Source organism: Ranitomeya imitator, chromosome 4 (assembly GCF_032444005.1).
Source record: "Ranitomeya imitator isolate aRanImi1 chromosome 4, aRanImi1.pri, whole genome shotgun sequence".
NCBI classification, from domain to species: Eukaryota; Metazoa; Chordata; class Amphibia; order Anura; family Dendrobatidae; genus Ranitomeya; species Ranitomeya imitator.
The window spans coordinates 498,629,238-498,650,782 of record NC_091285.1 but is presented as its reverse complement, the minus strand read 5'-3'; the positions used below and the strand labels follow the sequence as shown (position 1 = coordinate 498,650,782).

At 47.4% G+C, this 21,545-nt stretch overlaps 1 long non-coding RNA gene across 1 annotated transcript in view; it reads left to right on the top strand.

Moving 5' to 3' along the window:
* Window positions 1–11,658: 11,658 nt before the first annotated feature.
* The window catches only part of LOC138674223 (uncharacterized), a 53,377-nt gene continuing 43,490 nt past the window's right edge, over window positions 11,659–21,545 (top strand). Inside the window, exon 1 of the long non-coding RNA XR_011320537.1 lies at window positions 11,659–11,995. This is a non-coding gene — a long non-coding RNA (uncharacterized lncRNA). The remainder of the gene's footprint in view (window positions 11,996–21,545) is intronic.

Genomic DNA, 21,545 nt, shown 5'->3' with positions numbered 1-21,545 from the left:
TGTGGTCGTTTTGGGGTTGCCATGGCTACAGGTCCATAATCCAATATTGGATTGGAAATCTATGTCTGTGTCCGGCTGGGGTTGTTAAGGGGTACATGGTGATGTTCCATTGTTGTCAATTTCGCCTTCCACTCCTTCTGAAGTCCCTTAGTTTTTATCAGATTACCGGGAGGTTTTTGAGGAGCCCAAATCCGGTGCCCTACCTCCTCATAGGGATTGCGATTGTGCTATTAATTTGATTCCCGGTAGTAAGTTTCCTAAGGGCCGACTGTTTAATTTATTTGTGCCAGAGCACGCTGCTATGCGGAGGTATATAAAGGAATCCTTGGAGAAGGGTCATATTCGCCCGTCGTCGTCACCATTGGGAGCAGGGTTCTTTTTTGTGGCCAAGAAGGATGGCTCTTTAAAGGGAACCTGTCACCCCGAAATTCGCGGGTGAGGTAAGCCCACCAGCATCAGGGGCTTATCTACAGCATTCTGTAATGCTGTAGGTAAGCCCCCGATGTTACCTAAAAAAGGAGAAAAAGACGTTATATTATACTCACCCAGGGGTGGTCCCGCTGCTGGTCAGGTCAAACGGGCGTCTCCGGTCCGCTGCGGCGCCTCCCATCTTCATTACAAGACGTCCTCTTCTGATCTTCAGCCACGGCTCCGGCGCAGGCGTACTTTGCTCTGCCCTGTTGAGGGCAGACAAAGTACTGCAGTGCGCAGGCGCCAGGCCTCTGACCTTTCCGGCGCCTGCGCACTGCAGTACTATCCTCTGCCCTCAACAGGGCAGAGCAAAGTACGCCTGCCCCTGTGCTGTGCCAGCCAGATGTTTCACTCCCGTTTCAGGTCAAGGTTGATGCTTCTGAGATTGGAGCAGGGGCTGTTTTGTCGCAAAGAAGTTCTGATGGCTCGGTGATGAAACCATGTGCCTTCTTTTCTAGAAAATTCTCGCCTGCTGAGCGCAATTATGATGTTGGCAATCGAGAGTTGTTGGCCATGAAGTGGGCATTCGAGGAGTGGCAACATTGGCTTGAAGGAGCCAAACATCGCGTGGTGGTCTTGACGGATCACAAGAATTTGACTTATCTCGAGTCTGCCAAATGGTTGATTCCTAGACAGGCTCGATGGTCGCTCTTTTTCTCCCATTTTGATTTTGTGGTTTCTTACCTTCCGGGATCTAAGAATGTGAAGGATGATGCCCTGTCAAGGAGTTTTGTGCCTGACTCTCCGGATGTTACGGAGCCAGCGGGTATTCTTAAAGAGGGGATAATTTTGTCTGCCATCTCCCCTGATTTGCGGCGCGTGCTGCAGAAGTTTCAGGCTGATAGACCTGACCGTTGTCCAATGGGGAAGCTGTTTGTCCCTGATAGATGGACTAGTAGAGTTATCTCTGAAGTTCATTGTTCAGTGTTGGCTGGTCACCCAGGAATCTTTGTTACCAGAGATTTGGTGGCTAGATCCTATTGGTGGCCTTTTTTGTCACGGGATGTGCGTTCTTTTGTGCAGTCCTGTGGGACTTGTGCTCGGGCTAAGCCCTGCTGTTCTCGTGCCAGTGGGTTGCTTTTGCCCTTGCCGGTCCCGAAGAGGCCCTGGACGCATATTTCCATGGATTTTATTTCAGATCTCCCTGTTTCTCAAAGGATGTCGGTCATTTGGGTGGTTTGTGATCGCTTCTCTAAGATGGTCCATTTGGTACCCTTGTCTAAATTGCCTTCCTCCTCTGATTTGGTGCCATTGTTTGTTAGGTCTCGAGTTCCCGCTTCTGCACAGGGGGAATCTCGAGCCATCTCCGCTGCGGTCTCCCATTCTTATCCAGCCGCAGTGGAGTCTGCTCAGCAGGGGCGTCGGTCCCAGCGTCTTGCTCAGTCTCACTCTGTACAGAGAGTTACTGCTGCTTCTTCAGCTTCTGCCATTAAAGCCAGTGCTGGTCAGCAGCGAGCGGACTTCTCTGGGACTAAATCCTTGTCTGCACACACTGAGCATGCCCAGGGCAAGATCTCCCGTTGGAGATCGAGGGTCATGTGCTCAGGCCCTGCAGCACATTCCATTGGTCCTCTTGGCAGGTCTTGGAAGGGCAAAGTTTCTGTGGCCACTTCCTGTTCTGCAACTATATAAACTGCGCATGACCGCACGGCCATGCGCTAGTGTACATTTGCATACGTGTGTTTGTTGTGAGTGCAAGTCGTCCTTGGATACCCCTTCCCTATTGAATGTCTGTTCGTGGAAGGTGTATGGTTGCTATCTAGCACCCGACTTATCCTACAGCACGAATCACACATTACAGCGTCCAGTTGCTGTGACCGCCAGTACGGCGCCGTGCACTTCCTCTGTGCTTTCCTTACCCAAGCCTGGGTGGTTAGTGGCGTTCGTCAGTGCGGCACCGCATGCACTCTTGTGCCCTAATATTGTTTTTTGGCTTCCTTACACACCCAGTTGCGGTGTTGTGCCAGCAAGGGTCTAATCGGACTTCAATCCTAGTTGGGGTTGAGTTCGCTGACTACTTGCTCGCGCTCTATGTGCGGTCTCTATGTGCGGTACCGCGATCCTGTGACACAACAGGATCGCTTCCTTCACGCTGGGTGAAGTTTAACCCACGTGTGTATACTTATGAGTACCGCCATATAGTCCGTCATTACTTGGCAGCAGGTTCCATCTCTGCACGGTGGACCCCGGGCTGTGAACGCACCATACTCTATCTGTTTTAGTATTTGGTGCGTTCCGCTACCCTTACCATTACACTAGCGCCAGGGTCTGGCTAGTAATGACGGACAAACAGAAATCCTTGCGGTATATCCAGCAGCTGGAGGGTAGGTTGGCGGCTCTTGAGAGCGCAACCTCAGCTGTGGATGTTACCGCAGTTGCTGTACAGGCTACTAGCGTGGCTGCAGCAACCCTGTCCATTGCCACCCCTGCTCCGACATTTTTTCGCCTCCCGCTGCCAGAAAAATTTTCTGGTGATAGCAAATTATGTAGGGGATTTGAGAGTCAGTGCTCTATTCACCTCGAGCTCCTGGCTGCACGTTTTCCCACAGAGCAGCTAAGGTGGGATTTATAGTGTCTCTCTTGTCGGACAGGGCATTGGAATGGGCTACGCCGCTGTGGGAGCGTGGCGATCATGTGGTGCAGAGTGCTCCGCTGTTTCTGAGCACTCTGAAACAGGTCTTTTTAGGACCTCAAGTCACCCATGATACTGCGCTCCAACTGCTGGCATTAACTCAGGGTGAGTCCTTGGTCAGTCATTTTGCCGTCCAATTCCGCACTTTAGCTTCTGAGCTGGATTGGTCGGATAAAGCTCTTATCCCCATATTTTGGAGGGGCCTGGCTGACCACGTTAAGGACGCTCTGGCCACTAGGGAGATTCCTGCCACACTGGAGGAGTTAATAACTGTCTCCACTCGAATTGACCTCCGTTTTAATGAGCGGAGGTTAGATCGAGCCCAGTGTAGGCAGAGGTTTCGGCTGTCTCCTACCTTCGCCAAACCTCTGGAATCTCCGGTCCTGGTTCCTGAGTCACATGAGGCCAGGGAAGTGTCACAAGCGGGATCTAAGTCCCGGACCGCTTGTGCACTCAAGGTCTGTCATGTTTGCCAGCAGTCAGGACATCTAGCCACCAGATGTTCTCAGCGGTCGAGGAAACGTCAGCGTCTAGTGGTAGTAGGTGGAGGTACACTAGACACGGCGACGTTTGCCTCTAAATTGTCCTTTAAGGGGACAATTACGATAGGTTCATTCTCCCACTCGGTAGAGCTCTGCGTGGATTCTGGGGCGGAGGGCAATTTTATGTCTTCTGCCTTCGCCCAACGTCACGCAATACCCCTGGTTATGCTAGCTCAACCAGTAACGGTACGAGTGGTGAATGGGTCGGCACTGCCCTCACAGATAACACACCAGACCATCCCTTTTACTCTGTCCATGTCGCCATCTCATCAGGAGATTATATCTCTGCTCGTCATTCCTGAGGGAATTGATGAGGTCCTGTTGGGAATACCTTGTCTACGGTACCACTCTCCTCATATCGAGTGGTCCTCTGGCAGAATCCTGGGATGGGGCGAATCTTGTGGGGGTAGGTGTCAGAGCGAGTGCGTTCAGGTTGCTACTACAGAGGTACCCGCAGATCTTTCCTCTCTCCCCAAGCAGTATTGGTCTTATGCATACGTGTTCTCCAAAAAGGCGGCGGAGATCCTTCCGCCCCATCGCCCCTATGACTGTCCTATTGATCTCTTGCCTGGTGCTGAGCCTCCCCGGGGTCGGGTCTATCCGCTATCTCTCCCGGAGACGGAGGCAATGTCACAGTACATCCAGGAAAATCTGGCAAGAGGATTCATTAGGAAGTCAGTGTCACCTGCTGGGGCAGGGTTCTTCTTCGTGCAGAAGAAGAATGGGGAATTGCGTCCATGCATAGACTACAGGGGTCTTAATGCCATCACCGTTAAAAATAAGTATCCTTTGCCCTTGATATCTGAGCTCTTCGATAGGCTTCGGGGAGCAAGGGTATTTACTAAACTAGATCTGCGGGGTGCTTACAACCTGATTCGCATCCGTGAGGGGGACGAATGGAAGACGGCTTTTAACACCAGGGATGGGCACTATGAATATCTGGTGATGCCCTTCGGGCTCTGTAATGCCCCAGCCGTTTTCCAAGACTTTGTGAACGATATCTTCCGGGATATGCTTTCCACCTCGGTCGTAGTCTATCTGGATGATATTCTCATCTACTCTCCAGATATTGACTCCCACCGGAGAGATGTTTGCAAAGTCTTCGACCTCCTACGGGCAAACTCCCTCTGTGCCAAGTTGGAGAAGTGTATGTTTGAGCAGGAGTCCTTACCTTTCCTAGGCTACATCATCTCTGCCCAGGGATTGGCTATGGATCCTGCCAAACTACAGGCTGTGATGGACTGGCAGGAACCCCATTCTCTTAAAGCGGTGCAGCGCTTTATGGGGTTCATTAATTATTATCGCCAGTTCATTCCGCACTTCTCAACTTTGGTAGCTCCCTTGGTTGCCCTCACCAAGAAGGGGGCGAATCCCAAATTGTGGTCTGAGGAGGTCTCCAAGGCCTTTAACTCTATAAAGTCACACTTCGCTAGCGCTCCCATCCTACATCGCCCCGATGTTGATAAGCCATTTATCATGGAGGTGGATGCCTCTTCTGTTGGTGCTGGAGCAGTCCTCTTCCAAAAGGATGCTCAAGGTCGGAAGCATCCTTGCTTCGTTTTCTCCAAGACCTTCTCACCAGCAGAGAGGAATTATTCCATCGGGGACAGGGAGTTGCTAGCCATGAAGTTGGCTTTCTCGGAGTGGAGACATCTCTTGGAGGGAGCACGTTTTCCCTTCCAAGTCTTCACAGACCATAAAAATTTGGTGTACCTGCAGACAGCCCAGCGGTTAAATTCTCGCCAGGCCAGATGGTCCTTATTCTTCTCCCGGTTTCATTTCACCCTCCATTTTCTTTCTGGGGAGAAGAACATTCGGGCCGACGCTCTCTCTCACTCCGTTGTGTCATCTGCGGAGGAGGAGGAGGAGCCTCGGCTTATTGTCCCCACCGAGAGCTTGAGAACTGTGGCCCCGGTTTCGCTAGAGTCTGTGCCTCCGGGCAAGACTTTTGTACCATCCAGTTTGCGATCGGAGGTTCTCTCTTGGGCACACTCGTCCAGGGTGGGTGGACATTTTGGTACCAAAAGGACACCTGAATTACTGGCGAGGACATACTGGTGGCTGCATATGGCTCGTGATGTCGCAGAGTATGTTCGGGCGTGTGTCTCTTGCGCCAAGAACAAGACTCCTCGGCAATGGCCAGCTGGTTTGCTTTATCCTCTGCCGGTGGCGGACAGGCCCTGGGAGATGGTCGGGATGGACTTTGTGGTGGGCTTACCCAAGTCTCGTAACTGCACCATTATCTGGGTGATCACCGACCATTTTTCCAAAATGGTGCACTTGGTGCCTCTTCCACGGCTACCTTCTGCACGGGCGTTGGCTGTCTTGTTCGTCAAGCATATCTTTCGCCTACACGGTATGCCAGACAAAATTGTTAGTGACCGGGGTCCCCAGTTTGCGTCTCGATTCTGGAGAGAGCTTTGTCATCTACTCAGTATTGAGTTGAATCTCTCTTCGGCATATCATCCCGAGACGAATGGGTTGGTAGAGAGGGCCAACCAGACCTTGGTCACATATTTACGACATTTTGTTTCTGCCAGGCAGGATGACTGGGCATCCTTGCTACAGTGGGCAGAGTTTGCACTTAACAATGCCGTAGCCGACTCCACCGGTCAGACTCCATTCCTCCTAAATTACGGCCAGCATCCGCGTGTTCCTGTGCCCATGCCTGTGTCTTCTGCTGACTCCAGGGTGGCAGACTGGGCTGTGGAGGCACGGGACATTTGGGACCGCACGCAGGATGCCATTCGGGCCTCCAAGGAGAGAATGAGGTCCTCCGCCGATGTTTATCGGCGCCCCGCTCCGACCTTTGCTCCTGGCGACTTGGTGTGGCTCTCCGCCCGTAACATCAGGCTGCGAGTTGAGTCCACTAAGTTTGCTCCTCGCTACTTGGGTCCCTTCAAGGTTCTCGAACAGGTTAATCCTGTGGTCTACCGTTTGGCTCTTCCTCCACGCTTGGGTATCACCGACACCTTTCATGTGTCCCTCTTGAAACCCGTATACATGTCCGGGTTTTCCGAGTCATCTGCCGGGACATCGGGTTCGTCTACGGATGATTACGAGGTGAACGCTATTTTGGGGTGCAAGGTGGTACGCGGCAAAAAGTTCTATCTGGTGGATTGGAAGGGTTATGGCCCAGAGGACAGGTCATGGGAGCCTGCTGAAAACATTCGGGCCCCACAGCTCATTGCTGCCTTCGAGCGTAGCGAGGCTCAAGGAGGGGGGGGGCCCTAGGAGGGGGGCTAATGTTAGGTCTCGAGTTCCCGCTTCTGCACAGGGGGAATCTCGAGCCATCTCCGCTGCGGTCTCCCATTTTTATCCAGCCGCAGTGGAGTCTGCTCAGCAGGGACGTCGGTCCCAGCATCTTGCTCAGTCTCACTCTGTACAGAGAGTTACTGCTGCTTCTTCAGCTTCTGCCATTAAAGCCAGTGCTGGTCAGCAGCGAGCGGACTTCTCTGGGACTAAGTCCTTGTCTGCACACACTGAGCATGCCCAGGGCAAGATCTCCCGTTGGAGATCGAGGGTCATGTGCTCAGGCCCTGCAGCACATTCCATTGGTCCTCTTGGCAGGTCTTGGAAGGGCAAAGTTTCTCTGGCCACTTCCTGTGCTGCAACTATATAAACTGCGCATGACCGCACGGCCATGCGCTAGTGTACATTTGCATACGTGTGTTTGTTGTGAGTGCAAGTCGTCCTTGGATACCCCTTCCCTATTGAATGTCTGTTCGCGGAAGGTGTATGGTTGCTATCTAGCGCCTGACTTATCCTACAGCACGAATCACACATTACAGCGTCCAGTTGCTGTGACCGCCAGTACGGCGCCGTGCACTTCCTCTGTGCTTTCCTTACCCAAGCCTGGGTGGTTAGTGGCGTTCGTCAGTGCGGCACCGCATGCACTCTTGTGCCCTAATATTGTTATTTGGCTTCCTTACACACCCAGTTGCGGTGTTGTGCCAGCAAGGGTCTAATCGGACTTCAATCCTAGTTGGGGTTGAGTTCGCTGACTACTTGCTCGCGCTCTATGTGCGGTACCGCGATCCTGTGACGCAACAGGATCGCTTCCTTCACGCTGGGTGAAGTTTAACCCACGTGTGTATACTTATGAGTACCGCCATATAGTCCATCATTACTTGGCAGCAGGTTCCATCTCTGCACAGTGGACCCCGGGCTGCGAACGTACCATACTCTATCTGTTTTAGTATTGGTGCGTTCCGCTAGCCTTAACATTGTTTTTCCAGCATGTGGTTCGTTTGCATGGCATTCCGGAGAACATCGTCTCGGTAAGAGGTTCCCAGTTTGTTTCAAGGTTTTGGCGGTCCTTTTGTGCTAAGATGGGCATTGATTTGTCTTTTTCTTCGGCTTTCCATCCTCAGACTAATGGCCAAACCGAACGAACTAATCAGACTTTGGAAACATATCTGAGATGCTTTGTTTCTGCTGATCAGGATGATTGGGTGTCCTTCTTCCCTTTGGCGGAGTTCGCCCTTAATAATCGGGCCAGCTCGGCTACTTTGGTTTCTCCTTTTTTCTGAAATTCTGGTTTCCATCCTCGTTTCTCTTCAGGGCAGGTTGAGCCTTCGGACTGTCCTGATGTGGATACTGTGGTGGACAGGTTGCAGCAGATTTGGACTCATGTGGTGGACAATTTGACATTGTCCCAGGAGAAGGCTCAACGTTTCGCTAACCGCCGGCGCTGTGTTAGTCCCCGACTTCGGGTTTGGTTGTCATCTCGTCATGTTCCTATGAAGGTTTCCTCTCCTAAGTTTAAGCCTCATTTCATTGGGCCATATAAGATTTCTGAAGTTCTTAATCCTGTGTCATTCCGTTTGCACCTTCTAGCTTCTTTTGCCATCCATAATGTGTTCCATAGGTCGTTGTTGCGGAGATACGTGGCGCCTATGGTTCCCTCCGTTGATCCTCCTGCCCCGGTGTTGGTCGAGGGGGAGTTGGAGTATGTGGTGGAGAAGATTTTGGATTCTTGTGTTTCGAGACGGAAACTTCAGTACCTGGTCAAGTGGAAGGGTTATAGTCAGGAAGATAATTCCTGGGTTTTTGCCTCTGATGTTCATGCTGCCGATCTAGTTCGTGCCTTTCATTTGGTTCATCCTGATCGGCCTGGGGGCTCTGGTGAGGGTTCGGTGACCCCTCCTCAAGAGGGGGGTAGTGTTGTGAATTCTGTTGTCGAACTCCCTCCTGTGGTCATGAATGGTACTTCGGTGATTTCTGGTCATGGACTCCCTCTGGTGGCTGTGAGTGGTGCTGCTGCTTCTGAGGTTCCTTACACAGGTGACGTGGTTTATCCTTTGGCTGGCTGCTCTATTTAACTCCACTTAGATAGTTACTCCATGCCAGCTGTCAATGTTTCTGCATTGGTTCAGTTCGCTCTTGGATCTTTCTGGTGACCTGTCTACTCCAGCAGAAGCTAAGTTCCTGATAGTATCTAATTCGTTCATTGTTTTCTTGTCCAGCTGGATATCATGATTTTGTCTTGCTAGCTGGAAGCTCTGGGATGCAGAGTGGCATCTCCGCACCGTTAGTCGGTGCGGAGGTCTTTTTGCACACTCTGCGTGGTTTTTTGTAGTTTTTTGTGCTGATCGCAAAGCTACCTTTCCTATCCTCTGTCTATTTAGTAAGTCTGGCCTCCCTTTGCTGAAACCTGTTTCATTTCTACGTTTGTGACTTTCATCTTTACTCACAGTCAATATATGTGGGGGGCTGCCTATTCCTTTGGGGAATTTCTCTGAGGCAAGGTAGGCTTTTTTTTCTATCTCTAGGGCTAGCTAGCTCTTAGGCTGTGACGAGGCGCCTAGGTAGAGTCAGGAGCGCTCCACGGCTATTTCTAGTGTGTGTGATAGGATTAGGGATTGCGGTCAGCAGAGCTCCCACATCCCAGAGCTTGTCATGTGTGAGTTTTAACTATCAAGTCATTCCGGGTGCTCCTAACCACCAGGTCATAACAGAAGACGTTTATTCTCAGCGAGGAAAGGAAAGTCTAGGACCTGGTATATGAGAGATGCCTTAATATGGCTAACAGGTACACATGAATTGGCCAATTTATGCGCTAAATGCTCTCATTTTTTCATATTTCTAGTGCAGTAATGCAGTTCAATTTTCATGTTTGCATGTTTTGGCGCCGCAGTGTGCTGCCTTATTTATTTAGTAGGTAATTTGTGGGCGCCTAGGGGGCGCTGTGCTGCTGGGATTTGGTTCAGGCATTATACAGATGACCCTATCTTTAAAGTACGCAAAGTCCATTTCAGGGTTTTGTAGGGCCATGATGCACAGCTGTGTTCTCTGAGTGTTGGACAGGAGACCCACAATAAAATGCTCCTTTGACAATCTGTCCCCATTTTGCACGCTGTCATGGTCAACCTGCTTAGTGGTACACAGCACCTCCTGGAGATTAAGGGCATGGTCCCAGATACTGTCCTGCACCCTTTGTTTGCACCCAAAGGATCTCATTTTTATCTCTGCTGCAGTGCTGTTGTCAAAGATGTCTTTCAGCCTGGCCAATATTTGTTTGGCAGACCTTTTATCTTTGTCGGCCATGACTTTACATCCCTCTGGGCCGCCTCGGTTTACTGACCAGTGAGGATGCTGACTTTTTGATTCTCAGACAGGGGGTACACTTTAGACAAACTACATTGTCTTTCCTTGAAATAACTGCAGTAACCATGACACTCCCCTTATGTACGGCATCGATAGAGGCATTATGAAGGCAGTAACTATGGCTGCCGCCAGATCTGACCGGTTTATGGAGGCTGCGGCTGCCGCTGGATCAGGCTGCATCATGAGGGCTGTGGCAACCGCTGGGTCTGGCAGCATTATGGGGGATGCAGCCACCGCTTGGACTAGCTGTATAATGCGGCTGCGGCCGCCTCTGGATTTCTTCCCAGATCGGACATTTGTTTTCCCCCCTAGTGAACCCCAGCCAGGCTCTGGCTATCGTTACCTTGGTAAGCGGCTGGTCCACCGGCGGGATGGATTGCACTCCTGAAGGTTTTCAAGTTGGGGCCTCCTCCTTTTTCAATCCGCTGATGGCAGAGTACAGAGCGTGGCTTCCCTTCGTGCTCTGTACTCTGCCCATGAAAATACACCTAGTGGTTATCATACAGTTTAATAGAGTCTATGGTGCACAGGACCTGGCAGTTCCGGGCGAGAATATCCTGTTCATGATGCCATAATGCAACACCCGCTAGGGCCGTGGAGTACTTAACACTGGGTCAGACGATTCTTACAGGGGTGGTCATGGCAGCAGTGACCCAGTCCGTGGCCCTGGGCATGCCATAAAAGGGATGAGGAAATTGTAGGGGATAAGAAAATTGTCCGTGACGCCACCTGTGGTGTTCGGCTATCGATGGCCGACGCTACTTAAGGGGACCGCTGGGGCTGGTGGTGTTGCTGCTGAGATGGTTTGGCTCCCCACAAGTGGAGTGAGGCCCCAGGGCTACTAAAACAGTTTATGAGGGATGGTGGATGTTGGAGTGCAGGAATGAGGGTGCAGGAAATGATTGGAGTACACGAAGACTGTAGTTTCTTTACCTTTATTTGCAGGTGCAGTCCGGGACAGTGGTGACAGGTGATCATGGAGGTCTGGGCAGCATGGAAGCATTTCAGGATCCACCTAGCAAGTTGAATTTGGAGGCTTTCCCCTTTGCGCTGCTCCCTGTTAAAGAAATGGTTACTCTTCATTTTGTTAAATATCAGAAAAATAGCAGAAAAACAAAGTATTGTGCAAGGTTATCATCTGAGTTTCATTTCCCGGATATCATACATAACAGTGGTCAATAATTTCCAGAAAATGTCAATGACATCTGTATTTGTCTGAAAACACCCAAAAATGCTAAATTTCAGCCAGCATCTCATAAAACCGCAGACATGTGCAAAGACTCTCCGCATTCTTTCACCTAATCTATCTTGTATCCCAGGATGTGTATGTGCCAATTTATTATGTAACTCTACATTTCCTTTTGATCTTGGGCCTTTAAAAGCTCAGCCCTAAAAATAAAGACCAGAGACTATTTGGACAGACAACGAGCGTGTGTCTCTCTGATTATTGCTTCATTGCGTAGGTACCTAAAGACAGAACACCTGAGTAGGTTGGAAATCCCTTCTCTGACACTCCCTAGGTCCTTTGTGCCTTAAGCTCTCCACAAGTCCCTATTGCTGTCTGTCCATGAAAAAGAACATTCCCTGCAAGGCAGGCAGTGACTCCGGACTCTAGTACACTGCTGTGCCTCAGGAGGCTCTGACAACTTTGAGGCCTTCAGCGGGATAATATAATTTCTCCTTCGACATTCATCTTATAATGAACAATTGACTGCCTCCGTCCTGAACAACCAAATCCCGGGTAAGTGAGTAGATTTATTACTCACACAGTTTTCTCTTCGGGAAAGGAGGCTTTCTAGAGTCAGTCTTTGGGGATTTCTAACGGGAAAGCCCTCAGGTAAAAGAAAGTATCTGCTATTTGTTTTGTTGTCTCTTGCTTGTCTTTGTCTGTTTTGGTCTGTTGTTTGTTTAAGTGCTGTTAACAATTGTTTTTGTTTCATTATGAAGTACGATGATTTTCCATCATTTGTTTTGTCTCTATCTATAATAAGGGTTCAATGTCTGTCTGTTTGTAACGATGTCAGTGTTTGTTAATACTGTAAAGATTGTAAGTGAAGTGTCTTGATCCTGCTCTGCTCTGCTATATTTGTACTATGTTTGTTCTATTGTTTCTTTTCTTCTTTATTACTCTTATTCTGCTTTTGGTTAGTTAATTATATTAGTTGAGTTTATTGGTGCCTTGTCAGTTGATAATTGATAAGTAGTACTGATAGTTCTGTGCTGATCTGTTCTGATTATACTGCGTTCCTGATATATTGCTGAATCTATGTTGTGGGGTACGGAGCAGCGCTCATGATGTATGGAGACTAAATGATGTGTGCTCAATATATAAATAGCTTTCGCATTAAAAGCAGTGAGTAAGATAAAACTCTCCAGTTAGTTGCTACTTGAAAAAAACTTACAGGAAGGTCCTGGGTGGGAGTTTGTAGTGAAGTAGGAAAGAGCACGTGAAGACAATCTATGTGAACATGAATGCTCATTTTTGTATACAGTTCCGTACTCCGATAGGAAATAAATTAGAGGATATAGTGAACCAAGAAAGAGATTCCACAGATAGATGTGATTTATGCTTTTGTCCATTGGCACTAGAGCATTTTGATAAAATGTGAGGAGCGAGAAAGTACAGAAATACTGTGTGTATGGATGTGATTGAAAAATCAGACAAATGCTTCCCATTTGTGCACTACATGCTGTGTGAAAAGTGTCTATGTTAAGTTCAGTAGACAGTGAATGGAGGTGTATATGAGATGACCAGGGCCGTATTTAGAGTTTCTGCTGCCCTAGGCACTTTTAGTGCTCCCACTTTGGTGAGTAAGACACTATCGGCAGTCGCCTTTTGCATCAGATCGGCAGTTTTTCTGCATCTGCCGTGTACCGGATCACTTACGGCAACACTGCGTTCAACCTCATTCATTCCCTATGGGATTTGCGGCACTTGCCATGATCTGGCAAATGCGGTACCATACCCCCCAACTTTTGAAAAAGGGAAGGAGTCATGAAGTTTGCGGCGCACGTAGTGCGCCACGGCAAATTTTAGGCCACACCTCTGACCACACCCATTTCACAACTAGTCACACCCATATCCACGTCCCAACCACAGCCATTTAGCACTGCTGATCACACTGTTTTATATACAATAATTATAAACAAAAAAATATGGCCACACAGTGCTCCATACTGTATAATGGCCACACATGATGCTCAAAACTGTATAATGGCCATTGGCCACACATGATGCTCCATCCTGTATAACGGCCACACATGATGCTCCATCCTGTATAACGGCCACACATGATGTTCCATCCTGTATAACGGCCACACATGATGCTCCATCCTGTATAACGGCCACACATGATGCTCCATCCTGTATAACAGCCACACATGATGCTCCATTCTGTATAACGGCCACACATGATGCTCCATCCTGTATAACGGCCACACATGATGCTCCATCCTGTATAACGGCCACACATGATGCTCCATCCTGTATAATGGCCACACAATGCTCCATACTGTATAATGGCCGCACGTGATGCTCCATACTGTATAATGACCACACATGATGCTCAATACTGTATATTGGCAGCACATGATGCTCCATACTGTATATTGGCAGCACATAATGCTCCATACTTTATAGCGGCCACACATGATGCTCCATCCTGTATAATGGCCACACATGATGCTCCATACTGTATAATGGGCACACACTGCTCCATACTGTATAACGGCCACACATGATGCTCCATACTGTATAATGGCCACACACTGCTCCATACTGTATAATGGCCACACATGATGCTCAATACTGTATTATGGCCACACACAGTTCTCCATACTGTATAATGACCCCCCCTCTTGTATGCATGGCTCATATTCCCCACCCCCTGTATGCATAGCTCATATTCCCCACCCCCTGTATGAATGGCTCATATTCCACCCCCCCTGTATGCATGGCTCATATTCCCCCCCCTGTATGCATGGCTCATATTCCACCACCCCCTGTATGCATGGCTCATATCCCCCCCCTCCTGTATGCATGACTCATATTCCACCCCCCCCAATGCATGGCTCATATTCCACTCCCCCCCGTATGCATGGCTCACATTCCACCCCCCCTGTATGCATGGCTCACATTCCACCCCCCCCTGTATGCATGGCTCATATTGCTCCACCCCCCCGTGTGCATGGCTCATATTCCTCCACCCCCCACACCTGTATGCATGGCTCATATTCCTCCACCCCCCATCTTGAATGGCGTGGCTTACCGTCCTCCTTCTTCCCCCCTCCCCTGTCTCCCCATCCCTCATACTCACCTGCTCCTCACCGCGCGGCCGCGACGTCCCTCTGGCTGTCCCGACTCCCGGCGCGCTGCACCTTCTTCCTGCGTGAGCGGTCAGGCGATACCGCTCTGCTCATTAAGGTCATGAATATGTGCATATTCATGACCTTAATTAGCGGTACCACGTGATCGCTCATTAAGGACGAGCTCCAGACGCCGAGACCAGGCATCGCTGGAGCAGCAGGGTGAGTATTGTCTTCAAGGAGGGCGGGTGGGATGTAGGTTTTGGCGGCCAGTTGGGGCGGGGGGGCGGGGTCGTTCGGGAGGTGACCCAGCTTAAAAAAAAAAAAAAACCTTGCTCAGGTGCCGCCCCCTGCATTGTCCCCGCCCTAGGCACGTGCCCTCACGTGCCTAGTGGCAAATACGGCCCTGGAGATGACCAGTCCAGTGAAGGGTTGGTGGGGGGCTACAGAAAGTAGTCCCACACACCCACAACCCCCAGTGCACGCAGGCAATCAACAGGATAGGCAGAGGGATAAAAGAGCCATGAGATCCACTACCTGGATCTGTAATAAATGGATATGCCACAACGATTCATGACAGGGAAAACAGTCCAGGGTGTAGGGACAGATGGGGCAGTCTATCCCTTGCATGAAACAGAACTCAAGAATGTGTGAATTCACACACAGACTTGTGTTCCCAATTGCTAATCTCAGATAAATGTCCTAAGCTTGATAGGTGCTGATGTCCTCAGTGCAATGAATGCAGTTATTAATTATTTGGAAGAAAAGTGTTACTGTTACAGGCCCATTGTCTGGAGCAACCCTCTCCACTATGATGTCGCTAATTTAGCTAGATGATGAAAAACTGCAAATTGATAAAGATGAGGACAATCAGCAAATGATCGAGCAAACAGCTGTAGTATGGGTAAAGGGTAAGAGAGGAGTTGGTTTGTTAAGGATAACACAAGTATCCATCAAATTCAAGCCAGGTACTGTACCAGTGTGTATTAGACAATATCCCCTGAGCAGAGAGCAACCAGGTATGTCTAATTGAAACAGATTTTTTGCTAATCTTTTTGTACCACGAAGGATGTAAGGTTTCAAGAGATAAACACGGGAAAAAAAAAGAGGAAAAAGTTGTTTTCTTAGGTCGCTGCATTTCACCTCAGCTGAAACACATAACACCAGGAAGGGTAAAAGGCCGTAAGCTAAGCAATTGTGCCCATTCCCATAAGTACCGTAGACGGGCATAGCACCAAGAGATGGAACAGGATCCTTGATGCGAACAACTGGCTAAGACGATGGTGCAGACAACAAGGATTCGGATTCCTGGACCACGGTGTGAATTACTTGTACGATGGACTCCTCGCCAGAGACGGACTACACCTCAACAAACCTGGGAAACACACATTCACCAGAAGACTCGCTACACTCATCAGGAGGGCGTTAAATTAGAAGAAGAGGGGACGGGAAGAAAAACATTAGACTCGAACAAAGAAGACCCAGGAAAACATACTCAGAAGGGAGGTAAGAACATTTCTAAAACAATCCACAGCGAGGAGATTGGAACAAAACAAAATCCTCTAAACTGCATGCTCGCAAACGCCAGAAGCCTGACAAACAAGATGGAAGAACTAGAAGCAGAAATATCTACAGGTAACTTTGACATAGAGGGAATAACCGAGACATGGTTAAATGAAAGCTATGACTGGGCAGTTAACTTACAGGGTTACAGTCTGTTTAGAAAGGATCGTAAAAATCGGAGAGGAGGAGGGGTTTGTCTCTATGTAAAGTCTTGTCTAAAGTCCACTTTAAGGGAGGATATTAGCGAAGGGAATGAGGATGTCGAGTCCATATGGGTCGAAATTCATGGAGGGAAAAATGGTAACAAAATTCTCATTGGGGTCTGTTACAAACCCTCAAATATAACAGAAATCATGGAAAGTCTACTTCTAAAGTAGATAGATGAAGCTGCAACCCATAATGAGGTCCTGGTTATGGGGGACTTTAACTACCCGGATATTAACTGGGAAACAGAAACCTGTGAAACCCATAAAGGCAACATGTTTCTGCTAATAACCAAGAAAAATTATCTTTCACAATTGGTGCAGAATCCAACCAGAGGAGCAGCACTTTTAGACCTAATACTATCTAATAGACCTGACAGAATAACAAACCTGCAGGTGGTCGGGCATCTAGGAAATAGCGACCACAATATTGTACAGTTTCACCTGTCTTTCACTAGGGGGACTTGTCAGGGAGTCACAAAAACACTGAACTTTAGGAAGGCAAAGTTTGACCAGCTTAGAGATGCCCTTAATCTGGTAGACTGGGAAAATATACTCAGAAATAAGAATACAGATAATAAATGGAAAATGTTTAAGAACATCCTAAATAGGCACTGTAAGCGGTTTATACTTTGTGGGAATAAAAGGACTAGAAATAGGAAAAACCCAATGTGGCTAAACAAAGAAGTAAGACAGGTAATTAACAGTAAAAAGAAAGCATTTGCACTACTAAAGCAGGAAGGCACCATTGAAGCTCTAAAAAACTATAGGGAGAAAAATACTTTATCTAAAAAACTAATTAAAGCTGCCAAAAAGGAAACAGAGAAGCACATTGCTAAGGAGAGTAAAACTAATCCCAAACTGTTGTTCAACTATATCAATAGTAAAAGAATAAAAACTGAAAATGTAGGCCCCTTAAAAAATTGTGAGGAAAGTATGGTTGTAGATGACGAGGAAAAAGCTAACATATTAAACACCTTCTTCTCCACGGTGTTCACGGTGGAAAATGAAATGCTAGGTGAAATCCCAAGAAACAATGAAAACCTTATATTAAGGGTCACCAATCTAACCCAAGAAGAGGTGCGAAACCGGCTAAATAAGATTAAAATAGATAAATCTCCGGGTCCGGATGGCATACACCCACGAGTACTAAGAGAACTAAGTAATGTAATAGATAAACCATTATTTCTGATATTTAGTGCCTCTATAGCGATGGGGTCTGTTCCGCAGGACTGGCGCATAGCAAATGTGGTGCCAATATTCAAAAAGGGCTCTAAAAGTGAACCTGGAAATTATAGGCCAGTAAGTCTAACCTCTATTGTTGGTAAAATATTTGAAGGGTTTCTGAAGGATGTTATTCTGGATTATCTCAATGAGAATAACTGTTTAACTCCATATCAGCATGGGTTTATGAAAAATCGCTCCTGTCAAACCAATCTAATCAGTTTTTATGAAGAGGTAAGCTATAGGCTGGACCACGGTGAGTCATTGGACGTGGTATAACTCGATTTTTCCAAAGCGTTTGATACCGTGCCGCATAAGAGGTTGGTACACAAAATGAGAATGCTTGGTCTGGGGGAAAATGTGTCTAAATGGGTTAGTAACTGGCTTAGTGATAGAAATCTGAGGGTGGTTATAAATAGTATAGTCTCTAACTGGGTCGCTGTGACAAGTGGGGTACCGCAGGGGTTGGTACTGGGACCTGTTCTCTTCAACATATTCATTAATGATCTGGTAGAAGGTTTACACAGTAAAATATCGATATTTGCAGATGATACAAAACTATGAAAAGCAGTTAATACAAGAGAAGATAGTATTCTGCTACAGATGGATCTGGATAAGTTGGAAACTTGGGCTGAAAGGTGGCAGATGAGGTTTAACAATGATAAATGTAAGGTTATACACATGGGAAGAAGGAATCAATATCACAATTACACACTGAACGGGAAACCACTGGGTAAATCTGACAGGGAGAAGGACTTGGGGATCCTAGTTAATGATAAACTTACCTGGAGCAGCCAGTGCCAGGCAGCAGCTGCCAAGGCAAACAGGATCATGGGGTGCATTAAAAGAGGTCATTATACTGCCTCTGTACAAATCCCTAGTTAGACCGCACATGGAGTACTGTGTCCAGTTTTGGGCACCGGTGCTCAGGAAGGATATAATGGAACTAGAGAGAGTACAAAGGAGGGCAACAAAATTAATAAAGGGGATGGGAGAACTACAATACCCAGATAGATTAGCAAAATTAGGATTATTTAGTCTAGAAAAAAGACGACTGAGGGGCGATCTAATAACCATGTATAAGTATATAAGGGGACAATACAAATATCTCACTGAGGATCTGTTTATACCAAGGAAGGTGACTGGCACAAGGGGGCATTCTTTGCGTCTGGAGGATAGAAGGTTTTTCCACCAACATAGAAGAGGATTCTTTACTGTTAGGGCGGTGAGAATCTGGAATTGCTTGCCTGAGGAGGTGGTGATGGCGAACTCAGTCGAGGGGTTCAAGAGAGGCCTGGATGTCTTCCTGGAGCAGAACAATATTGTATCATACAATTATTAGGTTCTGTAGAAGGATGTAGATCTGGGGATTTATTATGATGGAATATAGGCTGAACTGGATGGACAAATGTCTTTTTTCGGCCTTACTAACTATGTTACTATGTTACTATGTTACTATGTAACATTCCTAGGGCTGATCAGCTACTGTAGAGAATGGATTCCCTCTGCATCACAAATCATGCACCCTCTATTTGATGTGTTGTCGATGTGAAACAAGGGTCAGCCATACCAACTGACCACAGAAGCAAAAGAGGGGTTTAAGGAACGGAAGGAAGCCATTCTCTCAGCCCCAGCAGTAGGAATCCCAAGATATGACCTCTTTTTCCCTTTGTACTGTCATAAATCTGGGGGACATGTTATGGGTGTCCTGTTTTAAAACAAATACTTGCCAATATGCTAGAGCCACCAATCCCTAATGTAAATCTAGAGCTTTATGTAAATGGGTCACAGTTTTTTTCAAAGACATAGTACCTCATAGAGGTTGTGCAATAGTTGATCAACATGAGGTGGTAAAAAGTGAAGCTATACGTTCTAGGATGTCTGCTCTGGAAGCTGAATTGAAAGCACTCGTTGAGGCATGTATAATAGCAGAGCATTTACTGATAGTGCCACGCATTTGGCATTTTCCATGATTGCGGTCCCATGTGGAAGAGCAGAAAGTTTATTGGTTCTTCTGGTAAACCCATTAAAAAAGCAGAGTTGGTAGCTCAGCTTCTAAGAGCACTGGAACTGCCCAAGAGAGTTACAATAATTAAAGTGCAGGCTCATACTAAGGAGCGCACTAGAGAAGCTGAAGGCAATAGTAGAGCTGACCTTGCGGCAAAGGCTGCTGCACTACTACCTCTCCCCGCAGAGAGATGCACTGTTCAGGTGTCCGGGGGGATGGACCTACAAACTACTACAGAGCCTGTAGATCAGGCCTCCGCAGCGGAAAACGAAGGATGGCAAAGGCACTCAGGTGCGAAGGAAGAAGATGGACTGAGGAGAGCGGACAGTAAGTACTGCCTTCCTAGGACACTGTTCCCCATGATGTGCGCTCTCTCTCATGGACAATCCCATCAGTCCAAAGACGCAATGGTAAGTCAGGTAAAAGCTAATTGGGTGACGCCAGAATTCCATTGAGCTGCTGCTAGATTCGTATAGGGATGCGTAGTCTGTGTATGCCTAAATGTGGGAAAAGTGCACCGCCTGACCATTGTACCTGCTCCAGCTACCTCAAATTAATTTCATACAGCTTCTAGAGGTAGGCATCTATGAATATGTGTTGGTATGTATCATCTAGGTGACATTTTTGATAGTATAAGTGATTATTTATTTGATGTTCTAAATGTTGAATCAGCCTACATGAAACAACTTATAGTTATTATTAATCATCATTCTATAGTACAAAATTATCTCACAGCCTCTCAAGGAGGCTTCTGTCAGGTGGTAGGACCTGTCTGTTTCCACTATATAGATCCTTCCGGACTAATGAGAGTTACTCCTGATATAGAATAACTTTAAGTGATAAAGGGAAGGGGTGCAAAAAGCTAATTCACTTGATGATTTACCCCTCCCTGAGTGGCTCTTATGGTTAAACCCAGTGAACCTGTTCAAAGGAATAGGTGGATGGATATCGGGTATAATTCATGTCCTAATTCAAGTAGCTTTAGTGATACTAATCATTGCAATAAAGAAAATTCTTAGTTCTAATTGCAAATGTTTTCCAGGTAAATATAAATCTAAAATCGATACTGACTCTGAGATAAGGGAAACTCAAGTGATGACTAACTTGATAATAAAGTAAACCCAAGTGATGACTACCTCAATAACTGCACTCCAACCTGAATGCATATTCTGCAACAAGCAAACTTCAGTGGACTTGGCGGATTGTATTTCAGAAGACCAAAGGTCTAATAAAAGACAAAGAGCCCACAGAGAACTTACAAAGACTCATTGACAATATGGACTCTATGAATTATACTAACAAACAAAAACTATATTCTATTTTCTAACACATTTTAATATATTAATATAAATGTCTATATTTCTGTGTCATAAAGATGTATCTATATTATCCCCTTATAATAATCCCTTGATAGAACTAGGGTTAGAAGGAACAGAAGGTCTGACCCACAAGTATAATTTGAATGGATACACAGCATGTCGGTATCCCATGATATTCACTGGATAAACCATGTTTTTCATGAAGTAGGGTTATCTTGCAGACCTGAGTTAGGGTACCGTCACACTATACGATTTACCTACGATCACGACCAGCGATACGACCTGGCCGTGATCGTAGGTAAATCATAGTGTGGGAGCTGTCAAACAGACAGCTCTCCAGCGACCAACGATGCCGAGATACCCGGGTAACCAGGGTAAACATCGGGTTACTAAGCGCAGGGCCGCGCTTAGTAACCCGATGTTTACCCTGGTTACCAGCGTAAAAAAAAACAAACAGCACATACTTACATTCCGGTGTCCGTCAGGTCCCTTGCCGTCTGCTTCCCGCACTGTGACTGCCGGCCGTAAAGTGAAAGTGAAAGCACAGCACAGCGGTGACGTCTGCTTTCACTTTACGGCCGGCAGTCACTGAGTGCGGGAAGCAGACGGCAAGGGACCTGACGGACACCGGAATGTAAGTATGTGCTGTTTGTTTTTTTTTAGTTTTAC